The sequence below is a fragment of the Microcebus murinus genome, chromosome 16 (genome assembly GCF_040939455.1).
Source record: "Microcebus murinus isolate Inina chromosome 16, M.murinus_Inina_mat1.0, whole genome shotgun sequence".
NCBI classification, from domain to species: domain Eukaryota; kingdom Metazoa; phylum Chordata; class Mammalia; order Primates; family Cheirogaleidae; genus Microcebus; species Microcebus murinus.
The window spans coordinates 68993902-69019826 of NC_134119.1; the positions used below are offsets into that span (position 1 = coordinate 68993902).

Here is a 25925-nt window from a genome sequence, read left to right on the forward strand (position 1 = left end):
ATCTTCCACAATAGACGATAACACATTGTATCCGGAGGTGGAAAAACGGAGCGAGAACACACTGGGAAAATAATGTGAAGTGACCCGCGTCAGGCAAATCTGAGGACAGCACCAAAGATGGGCTGTGAGGAAAAAAGCCCTGGCGGGCGGGCGGGGCCGGAAAGCTAGACGTCTGGAATTGCCCGCGCGACAGTGGCGCGAGCTGTGGCTGCAGAGGCGGAGTCGACGCTGAGGGGCGGAACCCGGGGTAAGTCCCAGCCCCGGAGCGGGAGGCGCGGCCGGTGCGGGGAGGGACAGGGCGCCATTGTGGGAAAGCGCCCACGGGGCGCAGAGCTGGCCTGATGAGAGGCCGGGCCGGAGCGGTGACGCAGCGTCCGGAAGGCGGGACCTGGGGTCTGAGGGTGCAGGGGCTGGGGGTCTGGACCCCTGGGTCAGATGCGGAGAGGCTGGGGTCAGGATTCCTGTGTTTGGGAGAAGAGGGGTTGGGCGCGCGGACACTGGGGGTGAGAGAGGCCGGGGTTTGGGGCTCACCCCAGTTTCCGTGGTCTAAGGCCGCGGGCCTGGATTTTTGGCAGGATTGGAGATCTGAGGAGTATTGGAGATTGGAGTATGTTTCAACTGACGGGAGTGTAAAAAATATTTGGAAGCTAAAAATAGGAAACTTCTCAACTCCAATACCCCCTCACCAGAGACTACTAGGAACAATTTGGCATGGACTTTTTACTTCCTAGCCACACACACACCTTACTGGTAAAGATGTTTCTTTCACTCTCCTTTGTCCTGTAAGTAGTCTCCCCACAGCATTAGGTAGAGAATTATCTCATTCATTTAACAGTGACAAAGGCAAAGGAGTCCTTTGTATGAATAGAACACACTTTGTTTAGCGGGTCCCCTTGGTCAATTGGGTTTTCTTCCTGCTACTGAGGAGGCTCCTTCCATTAAACTTGTGGTCTGAAGGAAACAGACCAGACCTAACTTCCTCTCTTAAGGAAATAAGAGCCATTTCTGTCACTGGTTTGCTGTCTACTACAGGATAAAAGCAAACTTCTCACTGTGGCCTACTGAGGCCCCTAGAGATCTGTCCTCTGTTCTCTCTGGGCACTGTCTGCCAGAGACCATTGGCCCTGTGTTTTTGGTGACCTTGTGCCTCAAGCCCCTTCCCTCTGAGTCCTTTCCCTTTCCCTGTACCCAGGATGGCCCTAGAGAGCGATGGTAGTTCCACAGAATACTTCCAAAGTACTGAACTAAATTAAAGAATATTTGGGACAGAAAATACAGATTATTAATAATAATCTGTCAATTGACAATTAATTAATAATAGTGTCTAAAACCACAGGCTTTGAGTCCAACAGAAGAGGGCTCTTTTCTGCCTCTGCCTGTCACCTTAGGGCACCCGCTCCATCTCACTGTGCCTCAATTCCCTCATGTTGAGTAGTGTTAATCCTAGGGGTGTCAGGAGGAGGTTTTTTTCTTTAATTTCAGGAGATTATGAGAGTACAGCCACTTAGGTTATATTTTATGTCATTGCCTCTCCCTAGGAGGGGTTAGAGGCATGCCCTTCTTCCCATAATGGTTACCGTGTCCTATAGTTGTGAGTTTAACCCCCTCATCCCTCAGCCATGGAGAATATTACTGCCATGGGGGCACCATAGTGTTAATCAGTCAGTACCAATTTGATGGCGAGTACAAGTGGAGCCTATTCCTCCTATCTTGTGTTACCTCACTTCAGATAATGGGCTCAAGATCAATCCATGAAAATGTAAGTGGGGCTAGATCATTCTTATAATTATGAGTAATATTCCATTGTATACATATACCAAATTTTAATAATCTACTCATGAATTGACAGGCACTTACGCTGTTTCCCCATCCTTGCAATAGTGAATTGTGGTGCCATGAACATTGGGTGCAGATGTCTTTATTATAGAATGTGTTTTGCTGTTTTGGGTAGATGCCTAATAGTGCTAGGCACTACGTCAAATGGTCTTTCTATTTTTACTTCTTTGAGGTATCTCCAAATTCTTTTCTACAGAGGTTGTACTAATTTGCATTCCCACCAACAGTTTAAGAGTGTTCCTGTGTCTTCACATCCTCGCCAGCATTTGTTTAGGGATTTTTTGATAGAGGCCAATCTCACTGGGCTTAGGTGATATCTCATTGTGGTTTTGATTTGCATTTCTCTAATGATTAGAGATGTTGAGCATTTTTTTTTAATATGTTTGCTGGCCGTTATTCTGTCTTCTTTAGAAGAATTTCTGTTCATTTCCATTGTCCAATTATTGATGGGGTTGTTTGATTTTTCCTGGCTGATTTTTTAAAGTTCTGGATAGATTCTTGTTATCAGCCTTTTATCGGATGTGTAGAGAGCAAATATTTTCTCAGGAGGAGTTATTGACTAGGTGCCAGGTACATTTGCTTGCACATAGTAAGCCCTCAAAGATTGGGATGATCATTAATATTATGTTGGGCTTTAATTTTGGGCTTGTGAAGCAATGGACAAAGAACTTGGTCCTTATGGATATTTGAAATAACATGAATTAAAGATAATTTGCAAATGAGAAAAGACTTCCATTTTTCTCCCAGATAGTCGAATACTGGGAAATTTTGCCTTTGGCTATCGAAAAATAATGTAGATGTTTTTATGCTTAATTAAAAGGGGGGGAATGGACAGAATGATTTTCTTATAGAAAAATGTGCTGTTATAGATGATTTAAAACCAATGTGTTTTCTACACTTGGTACTTTATATTTAAACAATTAGGAAGAACTCTTAGATAAACTGGATAAGTGCTAGTTACTAACACGAAACAGGAATCTGGGTGTTCTATATTGTTGCCCTTAATATCACTCTCCAAGAATGTTTTCCTGATGTAAGTAAAAGTTGTGATTTGTTACTACAAGGGATGGAAACACAATATCCCTCATTTCCAGATTAAATTCCCGATTTTAAAATATGGTTGGGGATGCAAATAGAAAACTAAACTATTCTAATTGTGATATCAGTTTTGAGTTATTTGGGTGGGAATGGGAGGTTATCATGGTGAGGACTTGTGCAAAACATCAAGGACTGACATTTTCTAATTCAGTCCTCACTACATCTCCACATGGTAGGAAATTTTGTCCCAGTCTTACAGATGAGAAAACTGTGGCTTGGGAAGAGGAAGTAGCTGGAACAGAATCACAGAGTTGGTGGTGGGACAGGATTTTGAATGGGGTTGGCAATCAGGTGGAGGTTGAAATTGAGGATGATGTTGGGATGGGGATGGGTTGTGGTTGGGACAGGATTGTGGTTGGAGTTGTGGATGGATCGGATACAGGTAAAAGGATGGAGTTGGGAATGGGTTGGGTTGAGTTTGAGAGTGATAGGGATGGGGTTGGGGATTGGGAAGAAGATGGGGTTGGAAGGTAGAGGTTGGAAACAGAGGTTGAGTTGGAGGTTGAAGTTCACAGGTGATAGAGTGGGTTGAATTTGAAACAAGTGCTGAGAATAATTAGGTGTGGGGTTAAGTTGGGTATTGAAGTTTGTGAAGAGATTGGGATGGTAATGGGAATGGGTTGGAAATTGGAAAGAAGATAAACTAGGAATGGGGTCAGAGTGGGGATGGACATCGGGGAAAGGGATGTGCATGAGTTTGACATTTGTTGGTGATGGAGATAGGGTTGGACTGGAGGTTGATATTTTTTATTGGGATGGGTTAGAGATTTGGAAGGAAATAGGATTAGGATTTGGGATGAAGGTGAGGATGGGGATGGGATTGGAGTGTGGTGGGGATGGGGTTGGGTTTCATGATTGCCACTGGGCGAAGTTCCCAAGGAAAGGATCTTAGTGCTGTGCCTGTCAGGATGCTGCTGCTGCTGCTGAAGAAATCCAGCATGGGCAGGTTGGAGCTGGTAAAGAAGATGGTGCTCATTAGGGCTACGCAGAGGCAGAGGCTGGCTATGCTGGAGATGAGGAAGGCCCAGGCCAGGTCCCGCAAGTCTGGGGAAGGAAGAGAATCAGGAACACCAAGATTGGTCCTCAGGCTCTGGGCATGGGGAAGAGGGTCACCAGGTAGTCTGGGAGTATTCTTAAACCCTCTCCCTTGCAAATTATTTATTTTAATTTTAAGGAAATTTAAATTGGGTTCTAAAGAAGGGATATTGAAGCTGATCTCTCAGCACTGAGGATATATCTCTGGGTGGGTGAGGACAGGTTCTTGGGCAGTGAGAAGTGAGGTGAAACAGTAAGGATCATTCTAAAGCTTTGAGGATCATTCTAGAGCTACAAGGACTATCTCAGGGGAGTGAAGACCATCCTGACGCAGTGAGGACTATCCTGGGGCTGTAAAGATTATCCTAGGGCTGAGAGGAACATCCCAGGCTGTGGGAACCATCTTGGGCAGTGAAACCATCCTGGGGCCATCTCTTCCTTTGTCTCTATGACTTTATTGATTACTTCTTGGCATCGGGAAGTTCTTCTCCCTCAAGATTTTTGATGAACATTCAATTATGTTAAAAACATTTTTTTGGCCGGGCGCTGTGGCTCACGCCTGTAATCCTAGCTCTTGGGAGGCCGAGGCGGGCGGATTGCTCAAGGTCAGGAGTTCAAAACCAGCCTGAGCAAGAGCGAGACCCCGTCTCTACTATAAATAGAAAGAAATTAATTGGCCAACTGATATATATATAAAAAATTAGCCGGGCATGGTGGCGCATGCCTGTAGTCCCAGCTACTCGGGAGGCTGAGGCAGAAGGATCACTCAAGCCCAGGAGTTTGAGGTTGCTGTGAGCTAGGCTGACGCCACGGCACTCACTCTAGCCTGGACAACAAAGCGAGACTCTGTCTCAAAAAAAAAACAAAACAAAACAAAACAAAACATTTTTTTTAGGCCAGACACAGTGGCTCATGTGTATAATCGTAACACTTTGGGAGGCCGAGATGAGCGCATTGCTTGAAGCCAGGAATTCAAGGCCAGCCCGAGGAACATAGTGAGACCCCATCTCTACAAAACATAGAAAAATTAGCTGGGCCTTGTGGCACATGCCTGTAGTCTCAGTTACTTGGGAGACTGAGGCAGGAGGATTGCTTGAGTCTAGGAGTTTGAGGTTGTGGTGAGCTATGATAACACCACTGCACTCTAGCCTGGGCAACAGAGTGATACGCTGTTTCAAAAAAACTCATTACTCTTTTAGGGCTTTATTGTGATTTTGGTGGGTGGTATGCAGGGAACATTGACTTCTGTGCTCCTTGCTAACCTAAGGAAGGGACCTGAATTAGGAATCTGTAGGTCACAAGTGACAATCTAATTTGAACTAGCTAAAGTGAAGGAATTTATAGGGTTACCTGAGGGAAAAATGGTGGTGGTAGGAATGCTTTCAGGCATGGCTGGATTCAGAGGTCCAAGTGGTAGCTTTAGATACTGCTGTTTCTTGGCTACTTGAGTTGGTTTCATTCTCAAGGCTCTCTGTAGTGGCAAGTCAGGATTCAGTTAGGAAAACAAATCATTATAGATTCTTCAGAAGGAAGATTCTAAATTCTTCACAGGGAATTGGTTTCATGGGTATAGGGGACTGACATTATATTTTCCTGGGTAAGAATTAAATTTAGTAATATACACGCTCTGCCCATAGCGTTTAAAAGTAATGTGCTCTGGACAAGGTCCCTGTGATAAACAAGGCCGTTGCCTAGAGGCATAACAAAGGACCTGAGTTGTAAGTAAGGAAGAGCTGCCCAGCCCCATGGCAATGGGGGTCTGGAGGCCCCATGATAAACACATTGTTCCTGTGATTACTGCTTGAGCCCCATAAGATGGCTGGTTAGTCAATGATGGGTAAGATCCTTCAAGGGAAGGACGACCTAAGCCATGCACAGCTGCCAGGGATCAGCTTAAGATCTTAGGGGATCACCCTAAGAGAAACTGGGGATGAGAAATGCCCCCTGTGGCTGCCTTGCCCATCCTTGCTAATGTTGGTCTGTGATCTATGCCTGGAAACCTTGAGTCAGGGGACCTCTGTATTTTTAAGGCTACGTGTTCCGGAATTTATGGCCATTCCTGAAATGCCTGGGTGGTTATGTATAAGGAACTAACTTTAATTTTTTAGAGTATAAAAATAAAACTGACCCGGTGTTTTATTACTCGAGTCAACTGTCCGTATGTATGTCCGTGTTTTTCTTTGTGTTCTGTGTTTTTGTTTTGTGTTCTGTGTTCATCCTCCGTCCCGTAAATGTGCCGCGACAAGTGGCGCAGCAAGCAGCGTCTGCGTCATTTCGGGGTGGAGGACCAAGCAGGTACCCCTTTGGCTATTGGTAGGTGGCATCCAATAGTGGACTCTCAGGAAAAAATGGGAACCAAGAGGGCACCCCTTTGGCTAATGGTCACCCAACAGGAGACTCTTGGGAAAAATGGGAAATATCCCCTCCGCGGCAGTGTGGGAATACAGAAAGTTAATTCAGGGTTGTTAAACTCTGTTGGGGTGAAAGTAAAAGAAGGAACCCTAAAGCGGTTGTTTGCTTTAGTGCAGAAACATTGTCATTGGTTTCAGTATCAGTCTCAGGTACAGTTAGATCTTCATAGCTGGCAACAAGTTGTTAAGGCAGAAGAGAGTTAGCCCCCCTGCTGACGTTCCTGCCTGAGCCAAGATAAAAGAGCTCATTCTATCGAAAATGCAGGAGTGAATCTCTATGTTTAAAAAGAGTAAGATGGCTATAGGGGCTGGTCTGCTACCGCCTCCTCCTCTTGCCGCCTATCTTGCCCAACCTACTGCGCCTTCTCCCAAGCACGTTTTTACTTTCCCTTTAAGCATTCAGGGGCCTGATGATGATTCCCCTCTTCCTCCTGATTTTGATGATAACCCGCCTTTAATGCCACGGTTGGGCACTACTTTCACTTTCCCACAGCATCAGGTGTTTCCTATTGTTAGAAAAGCTTTTGGCCTGGGGGTAGATGCTAACCATCGGCCAGGAGGCATTAATATTAGATATCAGGGCCTCCCATACAAAGTTTTAAAAGAAATTAAGCAAGCAATTCAATCATACGGTCCCCAATCTCCTTTTGTTACTGGTCTTATTGATGCCTTTTCAAGTCAAAATACTCTTATTCCTTTAGATTGGAAACAGGAATAACTACCTGGGAGAGCCCCCAGTGGCTACAACTTCGTAGTTGGTGGGTGGAGGGAGCTCGTATCCAGGCTCATCTTTTAATGCTCAACAAAATCCTCCAGGGCCGAAGGAGGACGAGCTTACAGGCTCGGGGCAGTATAAAATCTTAGAAGCCCAAGCGGGACTTGGAGATGCAGCCTTAGCTCAGATCAAATCTATTTTTATCCAAGCCTGGAAAAAGATTGAAACTTCTGGAACGGTGGGGCTGTCTTGTACCAAAACTATGCAAGGCCCCACTGAGCCATATATTGATTTTTTATCCCATCTTAAAGAGGCAGTCCAGAGAAGCATTAATTCCACAGAGGCTGCTACTATTATCTTACAGTCTTTGGCTGTGGAAAACGATAATCCTGATTGTCAAAAAATTTTACGCCCGTTAAAAGTTAGCGGCGCTACTTTGAATGAGTTTGTCCGAGCTTGTGCCAGTGTGGGAGGCGCTGCTTACCATGCCACCTTAATAGCTGGAGCCATTCAAAAGGGGAATAATTATCCTACATGTTTTAATTGTGGTAAAATGGGACATATTAGAAAAGAATGCAAACGAGGAGGGCTAAATGCCCAGCCCGTAAAACCTTTGCCTTCAAAGCCTTGTGGCTGGTGTGGTAAAATAGGTCACTGGACTAATGAATGTAGATCAAAATTTGATAAAGATAGAAATCCCCTTTCAGATCCCCAGTCGGGAGACTTCTTGAGGGGCCCCCAAAACAATATGTGGCCTCACTTTTAGCAGTAACCAGAGAGCGATAGGACAACAGATGAACAACCCCTTCTTCAGAGGAGCAATGCTTAAAAATTACCCAGTTATACACTGTCACCAAAGGCAGTTCAGCGGCCGAACTCTCTGTGGCTAGAACGTATACGTTAACGCCAGCAGGGGGCGTTCATAAGCTGTCTACTCAAGTTTTTGGTCCCATGCCTCAGGGAAAAATTGGGTTGATAATTGGAAAAAGTAATAACATCCTAAAAGGTCTTTTTATACACTTGGGAGTCATTGATCCTAATTATACTGGAGAAATTCAAGTTATGGCTTCAGTTTCTCAGACTACAAAAATTTTTGTAGGAACTGGCATAGCTCAGATTTTACTTCTGCCTTATACCCTGTTTCCCACTAGAGATGCCGATCATAAAGGGGGTTTTGTCAGTACAGGCACAAAGGTGTTTGGGGAAACTTTAATTCAAGATTCTCGACTGGTTCTTAATCTCACTGTTGCAGACCGCTCTTTTGAAGGGTTGGTAGACACTGCGGCCCATGTCTACATTATTTGTCTTGCTCAGTGGCCCCCTGAATGGCCCAAGAGTGCCATGCCCACTGTACTTTCTGGACTGGGCCAGGCTCAACGTGTTTATCGCAGTGATGATACTTTCATGTGCTTAGGACCAGAAGGTCAAAAAGCTTCTTTACAATTTTATATTACCGATATTGCAGTAAATTTGTGGGGACGGGATCTTTTACATCAATTTGGAGCTTTTGTGACTATTCCTTGCTTACCTGCCAACGTTAAACATTGATGTTAAAAATGGGCTATGATCCCATACATTTTATTTTATTTTTATTTTTATTTTTTGGAGACAGAGTCTCACTTTGTTGCCCAGGCTAGAGTGAGTGCCGTGGCGTCAGCCTAGCTCACAGCAACCTCAAACTCCTGGGCTCAAGTGATCCTCCTGCCTCAGCCTCCCGACTCGCTGGGACTACAGGCATGTGCCACCATGCATGGCTAATTTTTTCTATATATATTAGTTGGCCAATTAATTTCTTTCTATTTATAGTAGAGACGGGGTCTGGCTTTTGCTCAGGCTGGTTTCAAACTCCTGACCTTGAGCAATCTGCCCACCTCGGCCTCCCAGGGTGCTAGGATTACAGGCGTGAGCCACCGCACCTGGCCTGATCCCATACATTTTTAAAAGGCTTCTGAGGAGACATCCTCTCCTTTAAACTAGTTGCCACTGCTCATCAAACCCCTCAAGCTATGTCATTGCATTGGCTTACCGATCAGCCTGTATGGATAGAGCAAGTGGCCTTTAACAACAACAAAAAAACTCGAGGCTTTAAAAATTTTAGTTGTTAAACAGCTTAGAGCTGGACATATAGAGCCTTCCACATCGCCTTCAGGTGCTGTGTGAGGCTGTGTTTAGCGATCTCCAAGATCAACTTAAATCCTACAATTTTGTCATTGCTCCTAAAAAAATTCAAACTGAGTTGCCTAGTGATTATTTAGGATATTGTTTATCTGAATAACAGTTAAGACCTCAAAAACAGTTAAGACCTTACAAATTAGGAGAGATCATTTAAAAACACTCAATGACTTTCAAAAACTCCTTGGAGAGATAAATTGGCTATGACCTTCATTAGGTATACCTACTTATGCTTTGCAACATTTGTTTGCTACGTTAGAAGGGAGCTCAGTTCTCAATAGTCCTCGCTTTCTTACCCCACAGGTTGAGGAGGAGCTGCAACTTGTGGAACAACGACTTAGCTCTGGATTTCTTACCTTTCTTCAACCTTCCTCTCCGATTATTCTCTATCTCTTTCATACCTATCATTCTCCTACTGGATGCCTGGGCCAAGACGCTGGCATCCTCGAGTGGCTTTTTTTTTTACCTAATAATCAAAATAAGAAACTCCTTAGTTACTTAGATAAACTTGCTTATTTAATCACCAGGGGCCAGCGCCAAAGTCACCAATTGTCCGGATGAGATCCTGATAAAATATAGTTACAAATTTGAATTCTAATGACATTCAAACTAATCTTGAACTTTCTACCGCCTGGCAGGTAGCCTGTGCTGACTATGTTGGAACATTTGATAACCACTATCCTCCTCACAAATTGTATTCTTTTTAATGTATACATTCTGTCCTCCCTCTAACAATTATAGCTTATCAACCTCTATCTGCTCCTACTTTTTTTACTGATGCTTCCAGCACTCGCAAAACCGGTTATTGGAGTTCCCAGGTGCAAAAGGTTGTTATCTCTCCTTTTCCATCAGTCCAGCAAAGTGAACTTTATGCTATTTGTCTGGTGCTACAAGACCTTCCCAATGAGCCTCTCAATATGCCATTTATGTTACCTGCCAATTACCTACTGCCTCGTTACCACTTAATGCCTCTACAACATTACAGCAGCTGTTTTCTCACTTACAGACCCTTCTTCTCAAACGACATTTTCCTATTTATTTGGTGCACATTCATTCACATTCCAGACTGCCCAGTCCCTTATCACAAGGCAGTACCAATATTGACTCTTTACTTGTAGCTTCGGTTCAAGATGCCTTGGCGGAGCATGCCTTCCATCATACTAATGCTGAAAGCCTTCAACAACGATTTTCTCTCTCTAGAAAACAGGCTTGTGCTATTGTCCGCTTGTGTTCTGCCTGTGCCCTTCTCATTCTTCCCTCTCTCCCCCCTGGGTGCAACCCATGAGGGTTGCATAGTAATCATATTTGGCAGATGGACGTTACCCATGTCACCTCGTTTGGAAAACTTCGCTATGTTCATCATACAATTGACACTTATTTTCAGTGGGCTATGGCTCATAGCTCTAAAAAGGCCAATGCAGTAATTACTCATCTTTATTCCTATTTTGCTGTCATGGGACTTCCGGTGACATTAAAAACAGATAATGCTCCAGCTTATACTTCTCAAAAACTTGCTAACTTTTTAACACTATATTCCATTCAACATATTACTGGAATTCCTTTTAACAGCCAAGGGCAACCCATCATTGAGTGTGCTAATGGTACTCTCAACCTTCAATTACAAAAACAAAAAGGGCGAGTCAAGGAATCTCCTCACTGACATTTTCTCTGTGCCCTCTATACCCTTAATTTTTAAATTTTTTGGCAGGACCTACATGCTTCTTCCCTTTCTTTACAAAAGGCCTGTGATCCCGTGTATGTTGCCACTCCTACTGGAGGATGGATTGAGGGAGAAGTTCTATAATAGAGTCGGGGATATGCTTATGTCTCCATGGGACAAGGTTGTGAGTGGGTCCCTGTATGTTAGCTTAAAAGACGATATCCACACCAAAAAAACCACGCAAGATGGGACTGAGGTGCCCCAAACAAAAGAAGAGAAAGCGGGCAGTAACGCTGGCAGTGGGGCTGCCCTTTAACCTACCTGCCTTTCTACTAATTTTATGCTCCTCTCTGGTTGATCAGGTTATTTCTGCTGATGCTCAGCATGTATATTGGGCTTATGTTACCTAACCTCCCCATTTTAAGCGGTATCTTGGGGGGAGCCGTCTATACTAATGATTCCAAATGGCTGCCTCCTCCTTACCAATATCAATCACTGCATCCCGGGGATGAAGGGAGACTAGTTTCTAATTACTTATGCTCAAGGGTATCTCATTTGTTTTGGAGCAGGAGAGCATTGTCTGGTACCCTCTACTCAAGCTTGGGGTCTGCAATATAACACCTCTACTTTCGCAGCCCTCACTATACTATTATCTATGAAGGGTTTTAAAGGGATGCCTTCTAACGCAACTGAAAGACCTCCATCTCTGCCCCTTTGTTCTATGCTTCACATTGAACCTCCTGTAACTCATTTTGAGTGGAGCGTATGTAGAGGTAAAGTTCTAAAAGAAGTACACAATAATCCTAAGATTGTTGACTGGAGCCCCTATGTCGACTTTAAGAAAAAGTTTTCTGGTCACTCCTTGCGCTGGCATGTTTATGAAGACACTATCGAGGCCATTGCTAATGAGATGGTTATCTGGCATGATAAAGGCCTTTCCCCTCCACAGTCTCACTTACGCGGGGGTGGGGGGGTGGGGTAAAAACAAGGGCACATCTAAAAACTCTTTGGCTACAGGAGGAAACCTTAAAATTTGGGTGGGAAATATGTCCTCAGATGAGAAGGGAGGAGTAAAAGTACACCTCCAGCATTGCCATTCTAAAACTTTACTGGCATGCATTCCTTATCCTTATCTTTTACTCATGGAAACTGTTTATTGGAATCAGTGTACAGGAAAGTTGACTTACCCTGGTAATTGTGCCCTATTTACTTTTGTAAACTTCACTTCATGGGCTACTTCTAATAAATCCTTACATAGTAAATTATGGCAACATCACCAGAAAATTGATACAGAAAAGGCAAAGTTATTCAGTTGCAGAGTACAGTTCGGTGGCTGGGAGACTAAATTCAGGTTTTTGACAACTCAGTCTTTTCTCTGTTCTGATTGGAATTCTTCCCGTTTTTGTGTCACTCCTATTCCTTTCAATAGTAGTCAACATTGGATGTCATTATGAAAATTGTTAAACAGAGGCCAAAACCTAACAGGTGAACTCCAAAAATTAGAACAAGAAATCACCTCTGTTTTTCAAGACAATCTGCCAAATTTTAGTAATGATGAGTTCTTTACTGGCCTGGCCAGTGGATTGTCGCAGGCCTACCCTTTGGCTTCTTTAAAAACTATGCTTAGTAGTATTGGGAGTAATTTGGGTGTTCTCCTCCTTGGATTATATTTTGTGCTCTTAATCTACAGATGCTGGAAAAAAAGGCAAGCAACTCAGCCACAGCGAAAACAAAACATCATGGCTGTGTTCCAGTGTGTTCGCCTTCAAAATTAAATAAGATGGGGGAGATGTAGGGGACTGACATTATATTTTCCTGGTTTAATAATGAAATTTAGTAACATACGCTCTGCCCAGAGCATTTAAAAGTAACGTGCTCCGGACAAGATTCCTGTGATAAACACAGCTATTGCCTAGAGGCATAACAAAGGACATGAGCTGCAAGTAGGCAAGAGCTGCCCAGTCCCATGGCATTGCGGGTCTGGAGGCCACACAATAAACACATTGTTCCTGTGATTGCTGCTTGAGCCCCATAAGATGACTGGTGAGTCAATGACGGAAAGACCCCTCAAGGGAGGGGAAGCCTAAGCCATGCACAGCTGCAGGGATCAGCCTAAGATCTTAGGAGATCACGCTAAGAGAAACTGGGGATGAGAAATGCCCCCTGTGCCTGCCTTGCCCATCCTTAGTAATGTCAGTCCATGATCTATGCCTGGTGCCTAAAGCAACCACCTGGAAACCGTGAGTCAGAGGACCTCTGTATCCTTAAGGCTACGTGTTCCGGAATTTATGGCCATTGCTGAAATGCCTGGGTGATTACGTATAAAGAACAAACTTTAAGTTTTTAGAGTATAAAAATAAAACTGACCCGGTGTATTATTACTCGAGTCAACTGTCCGTATGTATGTCCTCATTTTTCTTTGTGTTCTGTGTTTTTGTTTTGTGTTCTGTGTTCATCCTCCGTCCTGTAAATGGGCCACAACAATGGATAACAGAAGAGCTGAGAAGTCAAGTAGGGAATACTGAGGAAAACCAGATGTTATAAGCTACAGGAAGCTGCTACTCCCCTCAGCCAGAAGGACAAACGGTGGAGGTGGTATTACTAGAAGCCAGAAACGGCAGCCATCTGGAAGGCATACAACCGTGATTGGGTTTACTTAGCAGTGGCTAGAATCAGAGAAGAGATTCAACTACTACCGAAGACACCACCAGTGGCTTACATAGAGAGGGGGACAAATACCCTGGCTTGTCCTCTGTTTCCAGAGCCAGTCTTCTACCAGTTCTCATCAGGCAAACACACTGGTAAACCTGTAGGCAAAGGAGGCTGAGAAATATAGTCCTTGCAATACAGAACAGGGCAAGGTGGGGAATGATTTGGGGGCAGATGGACAAATAACTGGTAAATCTGTTAACACCTTGGCAGAATTGCTAACGATTTCCAAATCTGGTAGAAAAACAGACGTCAAGAGTTCTTGCAAAAGTCCTGTGTGGCTTGAGGCACTTGGGCAGCCTGCACTAATTCTGTGGCCCAAACAATGCAGTGTGCTGATTGGCTAATAGCTAGGGCTGAGAGTGTGGCATGGGTAGGAGGAGGAAATGCATGGAGGGAAGCTGTAAACGTGCACTCCTCCTGACCAAAGCGCAGGGTGGGCTGGTCTCTGGGATGTTGAAAGTCAGGGACTTGAGCGTCATCTCATGGCTCTTTCTCTCTTTCTCTTGTCTGCTTTTCCTTCTTAGTTTTATTCTCAGTTCTATCCCCATGAGGCTGGGTCCAAGGCTCAGGCAGCTCCAGGCTTATAAATCCCCTTTCCTAGAGGAGACAGGGCTCTTCCCTGACAGCTTTGATTAGAAAAGGTCCCAGGGAAGACCTTGGTTGGTTAGCTTTGGTCATGTCCCCATCTTTGGACCTATTACAGGGGCAGAAGCACAAAGGACAGTGATTGGCTCAGCCTGAGTCGTATGAATACCTCTGTGGCCCAGAGTGCAGGATATGTCATGAGAAGCCTTGAACCAGGATTATCTGAGTGGAGTGGAGGGTATCCCTTGAGAGACGGAAGGCTGCTGTATGGGCACATGAAATTCTCCATTCAGGGCCTTGATGTCTGGCTGAGTCCCTTGTCCCGGACCTCTGCTTCTTGACTCTCCAATGAGCAGAAAGAACCAAGGTTTAGGGCAAGACTGGGGTTTCCCCAAATCCTGACAGTGCTATTGCTGTTCTGTATATATGATGAAACTTTCACTTTCTTGTCAGGTGTTAGAGAGATACGCAGTTTTCCAGAAACAAAGCAGATGAGAGCTTAGCTCATTTGTCTAAAACAGCTTTGTGCTGTTCAAAGTTGACTAAGTAGAAAAAGGGCTAAAAGGAGGAGATGTAATTCTCAGAGCTGAAGCATTCTTGTCATATTGGAAATGTGAATTGGCTAAATATCAGTTGTAAACTGGAACTGAGCTTTTGGGCTCATTGATTTTAGAGTCTTTGATTTGGAAGTTTTTCTTGTGTGTACATCTGTGTGTTTGCTTGTTGAGGGGCTGTAGGGTATGAACGGGGGTGATATTGGGATGTCTGAGCATGTGAATGGGGTCACTAAGGAACCTTGGGGTATGACTAGGAGAGACTGTAGCAGATGTAGGGTGTGTTTGGAGATGACTGGGGGTGACAAGTGTCGGGTAACTTGAGGGTGCTATTGGGGTTGTCTGGGAGTGATACTATGGGTGTTAATGTGAGTTGGTGTGGAATGTCTTTTGGGAGTACGATAGGGTTGCTTTGGGGGTGTCTGTGTGGGTAACTCTAGAAATGATTGAAATGGTTCTGTGGGATGACCTTGAGGATGTGGATGCCTTGGGAGGGTCATCTATGGGGTGACCTTGGGGGTATGTGGGGTTTATTATGAGAGTGTCGGACTGTGAAACTGAGGTAAATGGGGGTGATTTGGGTTATGAGTAGGATGACATTGAGTTGACTTTCAGGGTACCTGGAGGTGACTTTGTGAGTGAGAGTAGAGTTATTTTGGGGTTACTAGGAGGTGACTTTGGTGATGTGAATGGCGGTGTTTTGAGGATGTCTGCAGCCAGACTTTGGGGATGTTTGTTGGGCTGCTCATGGGTGTCAGTGGGAATGACTTTGGAGGGTGACCTTGAGGAGTGTCTGGGAGTGATCCTGGGACACTTGTCCTCCGTCCTCCCAGTTCTTATCCATATGAGTGAAGGCTTCATGTTACTGTCCCTGGGGCTGTGCCTCCTCCTCCTCCCTGCCATGGGTCTCTCCTTCCGCCCCTTCTTCCGCCGCCTGTACAAGGTCGACTTTGTCTTCAGTTCCCTTAGCATCGGCATTGGTAAGTGTTGGCTCGGGTGGGGTGGGGGTGTTCCTAACCCCAGCGTCTCTTTCTGGCTTTGAGGAACAGTATCTAGGCTTTAGCCCTGCTATCTGCTAGGTCTCTGTCTTGGACTGTCTCTTGGGATCTCTGCCTGATCCTCTGTGTTTACCTGAGTTCTACCCTGTCTTTCTCAGTTGGGGTATGTGTGTGTGTGTGTGGGGGGAGGGTATCTCTCCCGCTGTTTCCCTCTCTTCCCCCACACCCTACTTTCTCCAAGTATCTTTCTTTGTGTCACGTGTGTGTGTTTCTCTCTGCTTGTCATGGTGGGTAGAAGATGTCTGTCTCCGTCTCTCTTCTCTTGCCGGGGTCCCAGAGACACTGTCCAGCCTCTTGTCCGTCTCTGGCCCCAACCCAGGGCTCCTGCTTTTCCTCAGCCTGACGCTCTTTGCAGTCAACTGTGAGACGGTGCATCCCAGACCACGAATATCCTACCAGGTGGCCTTCTACCTGTGCTGGTGTGCCAGTGCCCTGATGCTGTGGGCCGGTGAGGGCGAGGCGTCGGCAGGAAGGGGCGGGACCTCAGCAGGTCAGGGGCGGATGTCGGGAGGGGGAGAAGGAGAGGCGGGACCTTGGGCTGGATGTGGGCGGACCTGGAGGGGAAGCCTGGAGGAATGGGCGATGGGGCGGGGCCTAGAGTGGGGCTGGAGTCCAAAGACCCAGCTAGCTCTCTCCCCCAGGAGCCCTGTGCTACTTAAACCAAGTGGGCATGTGGAGCAGGAGGATAACCTTTGTGGAGCGGCGGCGGATGAGCCAGCGCCGGTGGGCCATACATCATTTTGTCCAGAGGTGCGCATCCAATCACCGGAACTCAGACATCAACTCTGAGCACATCCTGCACCTGCCCAATTCCCACAGCATCCAGGAGAGCCCCCAAGTCTCTGCCAGGAATAGCACCTGAGCTTCTCAGGACACTGACCGGTACCGTGGCCAGATGCTGGGCCCAGCCCCTTCAGTGTGGCCACACCCCCGAGATTACACCTCCTTGAGACCCCACTCCCTGAGACCAGGCCATGTCCTCCAAGGACAGGTGACAAACCCCAACCATGGCTGTAGGGCCCACCCTTTGTGGTTCTGTGTCTGTCCACTGGGGCCTCACAGTGCCCCATTCCGGAAGTCCTATACCCCTCTCCCGATCTGTCCCTCTGAGCGTTCAGCTGAGCCCTGCGGTATGGCTGCTTTGTGTGGCCCCACCCCAGGGTGCCGAGCCCTCACAGGCCATGCCCTGAACCCACTGTCTGTCCTTTCAGCCAGGGTTGTCTCCATCAGAACCCCTCTTCCCAGACTTCCAGCCCCGCCCCACATCCACTCTTGCTCCCAGGTAGACATGGCACCCTCAGCATTTGGTGTAGACAGGACCCTGAAGGCGTGGCTTGCGATAACATCCCTTGGCCCCTGTCCTGGCTTCCTCATCACAATAAAGAGTGGGGCTATCCAATATCTCCATATCCCATCTTCCACTGCCCCCATCTCCCCCACAAGGCAGGGTCAGGCCCAGTGTGAGCAAAGGGGTCTGGTATCCCTGACTTGCCTTTTGGGATCTCAGCCTTTTCTTGGATGTTTATGTAGATCTGTTAGGGCCCCTTCCTTTGTCCTACTTGCTCATGTCTTCAGGCGTCTGGGCACAAGGTTGGTACAGCTGAGGCAGCTCTAACCTCAGCCAAGTGGGTCCCAAGTGTTTAGGAGTCTGGAGTCTGGAAGGCGAGATTATGGCAGAACTTGAGGCGCATTTGATGCACATCTGATTTTACTTATGGTAGGCGACTGGCTGGGCATTCACAAGTTGCTTTCTATGGTGTTCCTGATCCACCCAATGTACCTGTGCAGTTTCAGGTAGAGTGAAGGCATCTTGGAGTTGACACACGGGACTTGTTCCCTTAATACGAGACCTTGGAGCATACCATTGCAGATGATCGGGCCCCCCGAGTCACCCTAGGAGCCCAAGGGGAGGAGAGAGAGTGTGAGGAGAGACAGCAGAGCCCGGGTTCTGCCTGGGAAGCCCCAGCTCTCAAGACTTAGGGCCTCCAGGACCGATTCCCAGTAGAAGGTAAGCAGGGATTCCAATAGAAAGGGGACAGTGGGCTTGGCGCAGTGGCTCTCGCCTGTAATCCTAACACTCTGGGAGGCTGAGGCGGGAGTATCTCTTGAGGTCAGGAGTTTGAGACCAGCCTCAGGAAGATTGAGACCCTGTCTCTACTAATAATAGAAAGAAATTGGCTGGGCACTAAAAATGGAAAAAATGAGGCAGGTGTGGTGGCCTCTGCCTGTAATCCCAGCTACTTGGGAGGCTGAGGCAGGAGGATTGCTTGCTCCCAGGAGTTTGAGGTTACTGTGAGCCAGGCTGACACCACTGCATGCTAGCCCAGGCAACAGAGCAAGACTCTGTGTCAAAAGAAGGGGAAAGTGGCTTGGGTCCTGGCCAATTAGGAAAGAACTTCAGGTCCAGCTCTTGTGCAGGGCAGGGTTCAGGAGGGCGGTCTTGGCAGACAGGTCAGTGGCTTGAGGAGCAGAGCAGGATCATTTGTAGGACCTCCTTGCTGCCCCTCCCCAGCCCCCAGCAGGGCTCATCGCAGGGTCCCCCTCTCCAGGAAGTTTTCTGTGACTAGATGGTAAATGTGTGTTGAATGCAGGAACCGGTGAACTACAATGCAAGGGGATGAGCTGCACGTGGGAACTGGGTGGTGGGGGTGGAAAGGGGAGGGGGTTGGGAGGAATGGAGGCACTGGGGACCCTAGGGTGGGTGGCAGATGCCTGGTTAGCTCTCAGGACCCAGTTCAGAAGTTAAGTCCCCTCCCCCAGGCCTTCAAGACCCTGAGGGGAAGGGCTGGCTTACCAAGCAGATGTCTCTTTCACCATCCAAGTGCCCAGCACACAGCATGAACTCTGTCACCTTCTGGGGGTGGGCTTTGTCACACATATCATTTGGCATGGTTTCAATGGCCACACACTGGAGTTCCTTTGGGTATGCAACTACAAAATAGGGAGAAAAGGGGCTGAGGCCAGACCCCACCTGGACCCTTCTCCCTGGACCCAGGAGTCCCTGTGCCCCCTCCAGTCTCTACCATCCACCCAGGCATACTCAGGTTCTTTGGTTTGATGCTGCCCCAGCCAGAGACAAAACACATGCTCGGCACTTCGAGTTCGGGTTCTTCCTTGTAAGGCAGTGTCACAACTTGCACAGCGTCGGAGATCTCAACGGGCTCTGTCAGGCGGAGCAGCATGATGTCGTGGCTGTAGTCCTCGTCTTCCTGGCGGGTGAAGTTCTTCAAGAGGCTCAGGTTGAATTGTGGGTGTGGGAAGCTCTTACTGACATGGACAAACTGGGGTGTGTATTCTTCTTCAGGCAAGCCTTGTTGACCCACCCAGACCTGGTATTTGCTGGGGAAAGAGGGGGATGGAGGGATGAGCAGAGGGGACGGGGAAAGGGTCTTGGATCAGGAGAGTAGGGGTAGGGTCTCGAAAGAGAAACAGAAGAACTGTGGGGTGGTGGTAACAGAGGAGAAAGACAGACAATGAGTGAGAAAAGAAAGAAATGTGAGTGAAAAAGGCAGATGCAGAGACACAAACAGTGAAAATTTATAGAGGACAGAGGGAATGAGAAAAGCAGACGGGGAACAGTGAGAAATAACAGAAGGAGCAAAAAAGAACCTGAGAAAGAGACAAGGCAGAGGCATGGAGAAACACACAGGGAAGAGGAAGAAGAGAGCAGGACAGGGAAGGAGTGAGGAACAGCCAATGAGATCCAAGGCAGGAAGTCAGAGGGAGAGTGAGGGCCAGAGGCAGAGAGGAAGCCAGAGGTCTGGGGTATGAAAGAGAAAAAGGGGGGCCTTGGCAGGGGAGGAGAGGCCTGAGAGCAGCTCAGCTGTAGCTGAGGCTGTGCTGGCTCCCTAGAGGATCTGGCCCAGCGCCCAAGGTCGGGTCCCCCTTTCCCTGTCAGCACCTTCCCCCTCTCCATCCCTCCTTTCCTCAGATGTCCCACCCAGTTCCAGCTGAAACCAACCCTTCCCTGTGTCTCCCCAGAGTGGACTGATGTCCTGAGGGGGGCTGGGCAGAGTGAGAGGTGCCCCCTCATGCACACAGGTTGGGGCTAAAGCCCTTCCTTCTCTCTGACGTCCCCTTAGGCCCATCGTGGGTGTGTTCAGTAGTGATGGCGGAGGGCGTGGGACAGAGACCCAGGGAGAGAGATGGACAGAGAGATGGAGGGTGAGACCCATGGTGACAGAGATGACCACAAAGTGACCCAGAGAGGGTCAGGGACAGGGGAGATGCAGACACATGGAGGCAGAGCAGGAGATAGAGACCAAAACACAGTCATGGTCAGACACACAACCAGAGCCAGAAAAGGCCAGACACAGAGACCCAGAGAGACACCCAGGTAGCCATGGGAGGGTGGTCCAGCCCCACCTCTGCCTCTCCATGTCCCTGGACCAGAACCTTCCCTCTGTCCCTCAGTCCCCTAGCCTCGCACTCAGGTTATCCAAGAGCAATGGCACTGGCTGATCAATCTTGAGGGAGTACAGGTGCCCTCCTCCCCAGACCCCAGGCCCCGACTCACTCTCTCTTGCAGTGGGCGGCTGTGAGCACCCACTGGGTGTCCACCAGGACACCACCACACAGGAAGGTTTTGTGATGGTACACAGCCACCTGATAGGGTTGGGAATAGAGCACACACTCCCCGACTCCCACCAGCCGAGACTCGATGGCCGCTGTAGCACCTGCAGAGGGGCACTGGGTTAGGGAGGGTGGAGTTGGCAGAAGGGGCAGGGGGACTGGGCTGGGAGGGAGCTGTGCCCTTGGAAGGGTGTGGGGGCAAAGGAACAAGGCTGGGGGCCTGGGGACATGGCAAGGGGTGCTGAGAAGGTTCCAGAACTCTGGAACTATTCCTGGGTTGTTAGTTGGTCCTGGGTGGGGAGAGTTTGTGCTCTGAGCACAGAGCAAACCCCAGGGATCTGGGCAGGAGACACAAAACAGTGTCTGGAGCACACATCAGGTCATTTGGGGTGACTTGGGTTCTTGGGCTGGGGATGATGGGAGGTGGTGGGTTAGGAGTGTAGAAAGGGACTCCAGAAAGGAAGGATAAAGGCCCCAAAGGAGAGGATCCAATGCTGGGAGAGAAAAGGTATGGGTTAAAGGGCTCTCAGGCTGGGCAAACAGTTGTGCCTGGGTTGAGCTTTTGGGGTTCAGGAAAAGATGCAGCTTTAGGGAACCAGGTCTGAGAGGTCAAGAAGCGCATCTGGGTTGGGGAGTTGGGGCCATGATTTGGGGTGTTTAGATTGGGACTGTGAGGGGTCAGCTAGGCTGGACAAGTCAGATTTTGGGATTTCCAGGTTAAAGGATAAAATAAAGGGTTAGGGTTTAGCCTGGGGGTATGCTCCCGTGAGGTTTTGGGGTGCTTCCTATAGCCCAATAGTGGCAATCCAAGAGGTAGAGGCCCTGAGAACAGGTTTGGGGTGAGGACTAGGACGGGGCTCAGGAAGAGCGAGGGGATGAGTGATAGTCACCATGGGATAGGGTGTGGGACAGGCTCCTTGTTTCTCATGGGGTGGGTTTCATGGTGTGATAGTATTAGAGGGATTTGGGTTCTCTTGGTGGCAGTCCCAGGATAAGAATGGGAAGTGTTCAAAACAGGGGCCAAGCAGTTGTGGGAAGAGAGTGGAGGAGCCTCTAATGTGAGGTTTTAGAATCACATATTGCTATACTTGGGGCAGGTGGGGGCAGGCTGGCTAGCTGGGAGGGTGTTCCGGATCTTGCAGGTGTGGCCCCTGAAAACCAGGTTTGTGCAGGAGGGATTCAGGTGGGGAAGGGCTGGACCTGGGGAGGGATGGGAATTCTGCAAGGAAAGGAGTGTGTGGTTGGATGGCTTGCGTGTTTTCCTCGGAGAGCTGGGGGTGCCGGATGGGGTTCTGTGTCAGAGAGGAGGAAGGGGCATTTGTAGATTCCCCCGGGCTAGATGGGGACCCATCTGGTGTCACACAGTTTGGGGAGCAGGGCTGGCTGGTGGAATTTGGGGGACTTGGGAGGACCAGATGTCAGGGTCTAGAGGACACAATTGAGAGCTGACAGCTGGATGGAAAAAGTCACTGAGGTGGGATTTGTAGACTCCAGAGCCAGACCATTGGGCCACAGAGAACTGAGGTAGGAGGGCCTCAGGGTCCCAGGGTCCAGTGGGGTAGGGGTCCTCCATAGAGAGGGACAGAGATGGCCCAAGGCCTGCCCCTTTGTGAAAGCAGCAGGGGCAGGAGCTGACTAGGGAAGAGGAGAAAGTCCTGAGGGTTCCTGGGAGGGGGTGAGGACCTAGTGTGGGAATGCAGACTATGAGAGGTGGGATTTTGGGATGGGGCTGCAAGAGACAAGAAAGAGCTTGGCACCCTGGTCTGGGATGGACCACAGGCTGGGGTGCTAGAGGGTAAGGAGTTACGGAGGGCAAGCGTAGCATGAGAGTCAGGGACCAGTCCCCCTCCCACATTCCCCCCACTGTCTCACCAGTCCCCCCCAGGGACAGGGCGAGGCACAGAACCAGGAACCACATGGTGACAGAGGTGTCAGGCGGCAGGCGGTGAGCTAGGAGCTGAGGAGCCTCCCCAGGGAGCCTTTTAAAGGCCCTCATTCCCCCCACCCCCAGAGCCCCGCCCCTGCCCTGCTGGCACCCAGATGCTGGCCAAGGTCCTTCCCCTGTTGCCTGGGGGCAGACAACCCCCTCCTATCCCCAGAGCTGTGAAGGGGAGGGAGAGCCACCACCTGTTGTTCTGCAGGCCCTGGATCACGCTGGATACATTCCTGGGGCTGAGGCCAGGTGGGGCAGGGCCTGTGCTCCTGGGGCTTTGCTCTGGGGGACAGAGCCAGTGAGGCATGGTGGGGCAAGGGGGAAGAGAAACAGGAGGATGGAAACCCCCAGTAAGAGCCCCATATACTTAACCCGTAAATAAAGCCCTGCACCCCAAGACCCGGTACCCTTTAATACCAGCGGTGAGGGCTCCAATTCTCTGCACCACTCAGAGAGACAAGATACCAACTTAGCTGTCAGCCTTTCTCTGAAATCTAAGCCTTTGGCTTTCAAAATTCCTTGATTCTTACACTTCCAGACCGAGGATCTAGGTCCCGGAAGCTATTGTTCCTTTCATAATAAAAGTCTGGGGTACATATCACTACAAACCTAGTGCCCCAGTATCCAGGAATATGCAGTTTCAGAGGTCTCCCAAGGCAAATGCTCTAGCATTATAAAAATCCAATGTTCCCGTCAAACAATGTCACTGGCCCATTGACCCTTCTACCCTTGATCCCCAGATCTAGGTTGTCAAGGCCATGTCCTCCAAAGTCCCAGAGATTTGGACTACGTGCCTTCCCAGGTCAAGATCATCCTGACCACAAATTCCAATTACTGCCACCCCATTCTGCCAATACAATATTTTGGTCTCAGGAGCCAGGTTCATGTACTTCAATGTTCAGTGACCTTGAAAATCACTTTTTGGGTCTCTGAAGAGAATCAGGACCTAGATTCCTGATTCCTGCAGCCTCAATGGTAAACCTGTAGGCTTCCAACATGGTATCTTGGCTTTTTAGTGAAAAAAAAAAAAGAAACTCATAAGGTCCCAGAGTCAGCTGTATGTCAGGAACCTGGGTAAGGGAAGAACAGTATTTTTCTTTTTGTATGGCTATCAGGAAGCTCAGAACTAAGTCTTGAAGAAAAAGTCATTCTTGGTAATCTAGTATTTGCTGGGTCCTTTAACTGGGATCCAGAGATACAGCGTATTTACCCAGTGGCAGACACTATTCTAATCTGTTCACATGAATTACCTCATTTAATCTCCCAGCAACCCTGTAAGTTAAGCAATATGATGATCTCCATTTTACATGTGGACAGACGTAGGCTGAGTGAGATTGGGCCTCTTGTTCAAGATCACATATCTGGTCATACACGTTGGATGGAGAGAGCCTTGCTTTAAGCCCTTTCTCCTCCCCTCAGGATTGGGGCAGTGGGTGAAAACAGTGCACAGTGTCTGTGGGTTCCCCACCCAATCTTTGTGTCCAGTTTACCTTCATCCCCAGAAGCAAGTCACAGAAACTCCTATAGAGAAACTTGGATCAGTGCTCTCTGTTATCTCGGTGTTAAAGGCTAGGTGACCTTGAGCACCAGCTTTGCCTTTAGGCGGGAGGGACAAGTCCTTGGCTAACACCTGGGCCTTGGACAGGTTCTTGAAGGATGGCTTAATTTTGTTCCAAGTCCGGACAGGGGTGTTGGCCAGGCATGGGGGCTTCTGCTTAGGATATAGGAAGTAGGCCGAGATAGTCAGTTCCTCTTCCTGATTTCCCTGTTCTACTCCAAGTACCATATTTCCCTGAAAATAAGACCTACCCATAAAATAAGCCCTAGCAGGATTTCTAATCATTTGCCCAATAGAAGTCCTACCCTGAAAATAAGATCTAGTGTTGGGCGTGGCTACGCAACATATCTGCACAACCCATGCATTTCATCGCAGAGTGGTAAAGAGGACGATCAGCCCTTCTCATCTGCCCCATCGTGACAGCTACTATCCCAGAAGTGACCAGAAAGGTGCGGGCGGCCCCACCAATAAGGTTGGCTCCCTCTGTCAGGTCCCGGCCACCCTCTGCGTGCTGCAAGCTGAGGCTTTGAGGGGAAAGTAACACATCCCCTGAAAATAAGCCCTAGGTTGTCTTCCTGAGGAAAAATAAATATAAAACCCTGTCTTATTTTCAGAGAAACACAGTAGTGACAGACTTTGGTATAAACTCCAGGCTTCTTGGTGGTGTCACAAGGGACATCATCCCAGGACACAATGCCCTGCAAGGGTCCCCGAGAGTCACCCTGTGGAGAGAAGGGAGGATCTCAGGATGAGTGAGAACCTCCTGGATCTAGTGTGCCCATCTCCTTCCTAGTCACAATTTGCATGCCCACCCCAGGCCATCCCAACTCAACTCAATACAGTCCAATTTAACCAAAACCAATCCAACCCAACCCCAACTTAACTAACTCAATGCATGTCCAACCTTATACCCTTGCAACCCCAACCCAGCTGAACTAAGCTAAATCCAACTCAATCAAATCCCCACATGTTCCCCATCAAAATCAAACCAAAGCCATTGCCATCCTCACAATCCAATCCTAATTTTCATACCTTCTGCATATCAAACAAAATCTACCCCTTCCTGATTCAACCTTGACGTATTTCTCATCAGAAACCAAACCACACCTATTCCCATTCTCAACCCCAACCCAACTGCAACACCATGCACCTCAAACACAACACAACCGAATCCCCATTTCCAACCCCAACTCCAGCCTCACCCCCATTCTAACTGCTCTTCCTTCTCCATCTCTCTAGGTTGGACTGCTCTTCCATCCTAGCATCTTCTCTGACCCAAAGCAAATAATACCCAGCCCCATCCTAACTCTCAAACCCGTCCCCATCCCTCTTCCTCCACCTGATGGCCTCCTCTGGGCTCTGACCTCACAGGAGTCCGTGCCTCCGCCCTCTGCTCCTGCGCACACCATGGTGCTCATTAAGTGCCCGGGGTAGTCCTTGTTACAAGATGTGTCTGAGATGATGCTGATGTTGGCACAATGCAGTGTATCTGGGAGACTCACTGGGGAGGACAGTGAAGTTTGAGCAGACCCATAAATCCCAGCCCTGTCCCCGCCACCCAAGAACCCTGGAGAATAGAGTTCCTCGAGGCCTCACACTCAGCTCCATCCTTTCATTCACCTTGTGATTCTGGGCTCCCTGTGGTCCCGGGCTCGTTGTTGGTCACCAGGCCCCAGCCAGACACCACACAGGCCTCACTGGGGCTAGGGCAACGGGTGGGTAGCATCACTGGGCGCACCTGGGTGGTCAGGCGAGCGGGCCGGGCCAGCCGCAGCAACATGACATCATGGCGGTGACTGCGGGCTTCGTAGCCAGGATGTGGGACGACTCGAGAGACAGCCCGCAGTTGCTCTGGTCCATCCCACTTGCGCAGGTTGTGCTCACCCAGGCGCACTCTCATGGAGCTGTGCGGGCGAGTGGGGTGAGGAGTAGACAACGGATCAAAGAGTGGGCGACCTGGGGTCCCTAGATCCTTTGGGAATTTCAAGATGCCCCTACCCTTTCCCAAGACCCTGAAGCCGATGGT

At 48.5% G+C, this 25925-nt stretch overlaps 1 long non-coding RNA gene across 1 annotated transcript; it reads right to left on the minus strand.

Moving 5' to 3' along the window:
- Positions 1-17526: 17526 nt before the first annotated feature.
- On the minus strand, positions 17527-18702 carry LOC109729959 (uncharacterized). The gene is made up of 2 exons (XR_012912483.1): positions 18631-18702; positions 17527-17729 (listed from the first exon to the last, which is right to left on the minus strand). It is a non-coding gene; the product is annotated as an uncharacterized LOC109729959 (long non-coding RNA).
- Between the last annotated feature and the right edge of the window lie 7223 nt (positions 18703-25925).